The 7,739-nt window shown below is 38.0% G+C and overlaps 2 non-coding genes across 2 annotated transcripts; both read right to left on the minus strand.

The window, feature by feature from the left end:
- Positions 1-1,625: 1,625 nt before the first annotated feature.
- TRNAW-CCA (transfer RNA tryptophan (anticodon CCA)) lies at positions 1,626-1,699 on the minus strand. Its single transcript has one exon. It is a non-coding gene; the product is annotated as a tRNA-Trp (tRNA).
- A 134-nt stretch (positions 1,700-1,833) lies between these two features.
- On the minus strand, positions 1,834-1,907 carry TRNAP-UGG (transfer RNA proline (anticodon UGG)). The gene has a single exon. It is a non-coding gene; the product is annotated as a tRNA-Pro (tRNA).
- Positions 1,908-7,739: the final 5,832 nt, after the last annotated feature.

Here is a 7,739-nt window from a genome sequence, read left to right on the forward strand (position 1 = left end):
TTTAGGCTTGTTCGGAAAGTCCTATCTTTCCAGCGCTCGCCTCTAGCCCTATCTTTCGCCTAGGTGGAGAGGAGGCCTATTCGTGGCCTTTTATCCTATACAATACGCACCTTACCTGAAGATCAAATTCCCCCTGGCAAACTATTCATATTAGATTCACCGGCTGGATTCAGGAAGGGTAAAAACAGTCAAATGGAAGTTGTTCTTACTTTCAAACGGAGAAGCACCAACTCCAACTATTCATGCCATCTTCATTGGGCTGACAAGAAAAGGCAGCTTCCAAGTCATATCCCCCCTTCCCCCGTCAGGCAGCTATCTGTCACTCACGGAACACTAACTTAATCTGTCTTCTTTCTTTCTTTTACCACCAGCATCTTATCTCTTTTCATCCTTTCCGGTGGCACTAATAGAAAGGAAGTACTTGCCAACGAACCTTGGCCCTCCACTCTCTCCCAGCGAATCAAGAAAGATAGTGCGGTCAGTAAATGCATAATTTGGAATGGAATCCCGGGATTGAGAGACGGATATTCGCCAGGTCCGGTATTGGATCATTTGCCGCTCACTTTCTTCTGATTCTTAAATGGATTGAATTCAGATGGATGTCCGTGAAAAACACTTTACACAGGCCCTATTTAGCGAAGTCCCTCCTTCCCAACCTCTCCTTACCACTTCTTTCTTTTCATTTCAAGGAAGGTCAACTCTTTACACTTCGGAAGTCGAAGTAAACTCTTTGCCTTCTTGACTGCCAGCATCAAGACGTGCGGTTACCTCATAGCAAACCTGGGAGAAGGAATCTATGTCTGGTTTTGAATGCCCCATTCTTTCCGCGAGTGGTTGGGTGCCCGAATACACTAAGGCGGATAGGCCTTGTCAAGCTTTCAGCTAGGCTCCATAGTTCTCTTTGTAGCCATACTTATGAGATCCCGGTCAAGATAAAAAAAGAAGAAGGCGCTGTTAAGCCCTATTCATTTCTCATAGCTCAAAGGAAGTCGAGCCCATATTACATTACCTAGAGCGAATGGACAGGAAAAAGAAACCAACTCGGTCTTAATTAGTATGCTTACTCAGTGCTGTGAAACCAATGGTGAGGATTGGTTTGTATGTGGTTCTAGTATGAATCTGATGGAGGGCCTATAAACCTATGTTTATAGGCTTTAGCTAGATTTAGTAGGATGATAACCTATTTTTTTATTATACCACGGTTTACTTTTTATTTTGTTTGTTCTATTTAAAATCTCTCAATTCTTGTTTCAAATATGAATACTACGACTGTAGTTTTATGAAAAAGCCAAAGCCCCTTATCGGATTTGAACCGATGACTTACGCCTTACCATATTTAGGTAGAGACATTACCTCCTTTTTCTCCTTTCAAATAAATTGCAATGATTGAAGTTTTTCTATTTGGAATCGTGTTAGGTTTAATTCCTGTTACTTTGGCTGGATTATTCGTAACTGCATATTTACAATATAGGCGTGGTGATCAATCGGACCTTTGATTAATTACTATCGTTTTTTTTGATTGACCTCCTACTTTCTTTAATACAAAGGAGGTCAAATTCAGGTTGCGGTTCAAGTTAGTGAAGCTCTTTCAGTCTAATTTTATCTAATAAAAATAAGGACGAAATCACGCTCTGTAGGATTTGAACCTACGACATCGGGTTTTGGAGACCCGCGTTCTACCGAACTGAACTAAGAGCGCTTTCTTATCAGAAAAGAGAAGACTGTAAAGACACTTTTTTTAACCCCAGTTTAATGAACGATTATATAATAATATTGGATATTAAAATCGATCTTAATTAATCCCTCGTTACTGCTCAACGAAGAAGTAATAGGTAGGGATGACAGGATTTGAACCTGTGACATTTTGTACCCAAAACAAACGCGCTACCAAGCTGCGCTACATCCCTCCAATTGGTCTACAGTGTCATTGTATAGAATTCCTGTTTTGTTTTCCACATCGTTATTTCCTCCATTGATATATACAATTTATATGGGCATTTCGTCTTTTTGGTCCCATTTAACATATAATAATAGTAAAAGAAAAGTCTTATATACGTATGAAATACGGAACGGAACCTGTCGTAAAAATAAATGAGTAGTTTTCGGGAATGCTTGGGAAGAGAGGAACGTTTTTTTATGTTTTAAGAAAAAATTTTATTTACTGGATAGTTGTGCTTATCTCATATCATGGCATTAATAAGCAGTTATTATTGTCTCGGCCCAAAACCTAAAACCTTGCTAATTGATCTTTACGATGCTTGCTCTATCAATTAGATCCTTTATCCATAGAATAAAATAGCTAGGCATATCTCTTTCTTCACTTTTAATTTAAACGTCTATAAAGTTTCTTTCTTTGCTACAGCTGATAAAAATCGTTGTTTTAGACGATTGATATGTAGAAAGCCCTTTTTGTTTCTAGTATTTACTAGCGGATTTAATCCTTCTTTCCTTTTTTCTTTCTATAGTGGAGATAGTCGCACGTAATGACAGATCACAGCCATATTATTAAAAGCTTGTGGTAAGAACAGATTTCGTTCTAGCGCTCGGAAATAATATTCCAGAGCTTTCGTATGTTCTCCGTTACTTGTGTGGATAAGTCCTATGTTATAGAGTATATAACTTCGATCATAGGGATCAATTTCTAGTCGCATAGCTTCATAATAATTCTGTAAAGCTTCCGCATAATTTCCTTCGGATTGAGCCGACATCCGTTACGGTCATCATTCAATTCAAAGAATCTCCGTTCCAGAACCGTACATGAGATTTCATCTCATACGGCTCCTCTTTTATGTGCATAATGAAAATAAAACAGGGAATAAAAAAAAGATAAAAATATTATCATTATGAACTGAGCAGGGCTAGTGTTTTTACAAGAAATCTCTAGCCAACCTTACTACAAGAGATATTTTCTTAAGATCAAACGTATTGATACTAGATAGAAATGTATATGCTAAGGATTGTGAAGTATACAAGAGGGGTTATGTTTATTAAACATATTTCTATTTATTAAACAGATATAGGCATCGATATATCTATCTATATACTATATATAAGTCTTCCCCTTACATTGCCCTTCTATTTTTATTCCATGAAAATTAAAATTTGAAACACAAATTAGATATCTGTATAACAATTTATGGGTCTTGGTCAATTACAGGGCAATTTTCTCTATAAAATCTTTATAGAATAGATTAGATTCTTGCTAGGATTTTTACGCGTGTAGATATAGAATTCAGCCAAATTCATTGATATGGTTAAAAGAACATGCATTAAAAGCCAATAAAAAGCTTATGCAACGAAATGATCCTTGATCGGTCTCCTCTACATAGCGTTTAGCCCTCCAGTATAAGTTATACCAATAGTCCCTATCGCTCTTGCTGTGACTGCAGAAGTATGATTCTAATCTCATATCCTTACAATACGGAGATACCATATATCGGGGGCGGGATGTAAAATAAGAACCCCACAACAACTGTTGAACCCTGACGCATTTTATCATGGACCAAAGCTACTTGGGTAGAGACCGCTGGAACATCATTTTGATGTGAAGGGCTCAGATCCTTTGCATGATTTCATGTGAGGAGCCACCTTTGACGGGCTTTTAATTTGGATAGATCAACGGGCCTTCTTGCATGGATTTGGGCTTGCTTTATTGGTCTTGGATTAAACCGCAATGTAGTGCCAGACTTCTGAAATGTCATCGCTGGACCAGCTATTTCATCTTTCATTTTTGGTCAGATCAAGCGATGGCAGTCTCACCGTAGTGCTTTCAGCTGTAGTAGGAAAAAGAACTCAAGGTGATTTTGTTTCCTTTTCTATATATATGGGTCCATGCAGCATTTCCACGATATCGTTATGATCAATTAATGGGACTTGGCCGGAAAGTGTTCTTGCCTCTATCATTAGCTCGGGTAGTCCCCGTTTCTGGTGTTTTAGTCACCTTTCAATGGCTCCCTTAATTATGTGCGAGGAATTGCTCTAGTGAGTAATGGGAAGCGGGCTACTCCCCGAAAATGCCCCGCCCATAGGTTCCTCTGTCGTTGGGGCTAAAAAGAAACCTTGTGACTCATTCCTTCGGTCGAGCGCTCTTCGGGCGTCGATCAATCTCACTCAAAATCACAGGCCGCTCTTTTCATTGTCTGATTTTTGGTTGTCTGATCACACTCGAAATTATGTATCTACTTATCGTATTTTTGCCCCTGCTCGGTGGTATTCAAGCTCTGATTTTTGCAACTTTAGCCGCGGCTTATATAGGGGAATCCATTGAGGGCCATCATTGACTAGTTTTTGAAAGATATCGAAGAGACCCGTACTTCCTTTGTTGAAATAAGGATAAATGGTTTGATTCGAGATGAAAGGGTCCTTAAACAACCATAGATTGTCCTGAAAGGCCTTAACAAAAGCTTCTACAAGTCCAAGATGTTCTATTTTTCCATAGAAAAAGATTCGTTCAAGAAGGGTTCCAGAAGACGTTGAGCATAAATGAGAAGATTGGTTACGAGTAAGGCCCCGCTCCTATGCCTCCCTGCTCCGTACAGAGTAAGGATTCAGGGCTTTAAAAAAATGTTATGTTAGGTTCTTAGTAGCAATCAGATACTTTTTCTTCTTTTACTTCACACAGCCTTTCGTCTCCTTGATAGCAGGAAGTTCTCCAAAAGTATGAAAGGCTGGAGGACTTTGTATCATCCATTCCGGTGTGTTTGGATTCTGTTCAACAGCCCAAGGACTTGGAGCGCATCTTTTGTTGTTTCCACTGCTTGAGGTGACCGCGAATGAAGATCGGGTGGACAGAATAGAAACAGTCAACTCTGTGGCCCATCTGCCAAGCAGGCAGTTTTTAAATCTTGGGGAACGGAAAGCGTTGCCACCACCTAAATTAGATATCGGTAGTTGTCCGGTCATACCCAAACAATAATATTCCAGAGGGAAATGCACCTAAGATCAAATATTTTGAACCGGCTTCCGTGGAAAATTCAGACTTTCTTTTTTATGCTGCGATCACATAAAAACCGATCGATCCGGAAACTTGGGATGCTATGGATGAAGACATGGTTTCTTTGGATCCCATTGAATTTCATTCGGAAGAGGCTATATAAGAAATCCGTAATTCCTAATCATATTAATTAATAATAAGATAAAAAACAATAACTCGACGGATCGCACGGCCCTCGTGCCGGCGACGTATCATTCAAATACAATAGAATTTGGAAGAAGTATAAACTCTAGTTCTTTTCTGGTCGAGCTAGTCTTCCGCCTCTCCTGTTAGTCGAGTTGCTTTTAGCTATTCGGACATATAAAAGAAGTCGTGAACTCCAGAAAGGAGGGAACTCAAAGAAAGATACCTGCGAATGGTACTGCTACTTTAAAGCCTAGGGCTAATAGCAAGACAGAGAGATTCTTGGCATGGAGAGATGTGCTAGACTCTATTTTTATCCTAATAGCCCCATCCTCTTTCAGATTCCAGTTACCATCAGATTGAATGAAAGGGATGACCAGCAGATGATAGCAAGGCTAAACAGATTCGAGATTCTCGACCAGATGAGCGAACAGGGCAAGCACGTACTACCAGAAGAGTAGACCTCAGGGCGAGATAAAGGTGAGGGCCGAAGAAGGCATTGACTTGGAAGTAGTCTTGGTGCCAGAGCTAGAGGTAGGCGAAGAAGTGCTATTCTTGAAAGTAAGTGAGTATACCTTTTCTAGTTAATATTGAGTTGATTGGGGCTGTTATGATGTATTGTGGATGGATGTTGGTTGTATAAATGAATTGGGATTGATTGGTGATTGAATTGGAATGGTATAAAATTGGGAAATCGCGTAAACATAGCCGTCGTAATGTCCGATTTACTTTAGACTGCTTTTGTTCAAAACATTAGGACCCGAGAACTCCCTGCTAGGTTTTGACCATTGCCATGTTTAGATAGTTCATGTTACGTGCTTCGTTTTGATATGTGGTTCGTTTGATTCCGATGTACGGTTTAGGAGAAACGGCCGTTTTAAGTAACGACGTTTCGCGAACGAATCATTACCCCTCGCCTTACTTTGAAACATATGTTAATGACATAAAAGGGCTAATTGGAGTATGAAACATTTATGTAGAGTGTGTTAGGCAGTTGGTAAGACTCTCGCGAAAGAATCGACTTAAAACTCATAATGGTTAAATTATTAAAAATGGTGGAGCCGAGGGTACTCGAGTGACTTAAGAGAATCAGTAAGGGCAAAGCGAGCGTTAGAGTCTAATTTGGTTAAAGTATAGATTTACAAGTGACTTTGGTTTAATTCCAACTCACATGTTGTTTATAGGTTACCAGACTCGTCCCGAGCCATTTGTAACCCCCAGTCGCTCAGGCAAGTTTTCTACCCGTATAACTGTTGTTGTGATGTATATGTGTATATGCATGATCTTGCGATAAATGCATATTTGTTATTAGCAAATTCTTGCGATATATTGTAGCATGTGATATGGTATATATGCATGCCTGTTTCATATTCTTGATTTATATATCTGTTGGTTCAATGCTTATAGTTGCATAATACTTATGCTAGAGATAAGCGGTATTTGAGTTTACCCTTAGTATAGGGGATCAAAAGGTGAACATATTCTTAAACCGGGAGTCGATGTTCCCGAGTATATTATATATATATTTATATATATATGGATATAGTTTTCAAAACTATTGATCGAATAAGGTTTATTCGATAACTGTATATTAATTAATGAATACTATTTGAATATTCATTCGAGGACTTATGACTCTGTTTATTATATTTAATGATTATTAATTGATTATTCATTTGAGGATGTATGACTCACTTTATTTTATTTAATGAATATTATTTATAATATTCATTCGAGGTATTATGACTCCGCTTATTATTTAATGATATTCTTTGTTTTATTAAAGAATAATGTTTCGATAATCAAACTTATTTTCGATTATTCAAATAAAGATAGTACTTTCGTATAAGTATATCTTTGGTTATTTAATATCCATTTCAAGTATGAGTTTTAAAACTTCTACTTCAAATATTTTAATAAGGATTATCTTTACGAGAATATTATTTAAATAATATATTCAGATATTTCTAATATATCAAGACTGATTTATTTTAATAAATCAGTAGTACTCCAAACATTCTTAAAAATATTTTCGAGTCTTCAAAATGATTTTTAAAGTTAGAGTGGACCCCAAAACTCATTTTTATATTTAAGCTCTTCCTTTCAAAGGGGATTTAAATACTCGCTCAAAACCTGGGGGATCCAGCTCTGTGGTGTATTTTACATTCGCAATGTGGTTGCTGTTTTGAGAAAACAAATGAATTGATTACTTACCCAACGTTCGGGAAGTAAGCCCATCTAATTGAGTCAGCATAAGCGACAGACCGGGGTACGGTCTATCAAAGTGTAAGTGGCTGGGTGGCAGTCCATCAACGCGTAAGAGGCCGGGTGGTGGTCCAGCACAAGGTCCTTATGTGGCCAGGGTGATGACCGGTGGGGGATTCATCCATCTACTAGTAGAAAAGGTTACTTATTGGTATCTTTGCCTGATCAGCAAGATATCGGGTTTATGCCAAAATTATTTTCCTTTCCAAAATTCATTGGATGTTTCAAACTCTGTCCATACTTTACATAACAGAGATTCCAGGAAATCTTTAAGAGATATATATGTGGATATATATATCGGGACTAAATAAAGTATCTCGTAACTTTATTTCATTCAATAATATTTCAAAGATTGAAT

The sequence above is a fragment of the Apium graveolens genome, chromosome 7 (assembly GCF_009905375.1).
Source record: "Apium graveolens cultivar Ventura chromosome 7, ASM990537v1, whole genome shotgun sequence".
In the NCBI taxonomy this organism is placed as follows: domain Eukaryota; kingdom Viridiplantae; phylum Streptophyta; class Magnoliopsida; order Apiales; family Apiaceae; genus Apium; species Apium graveolens.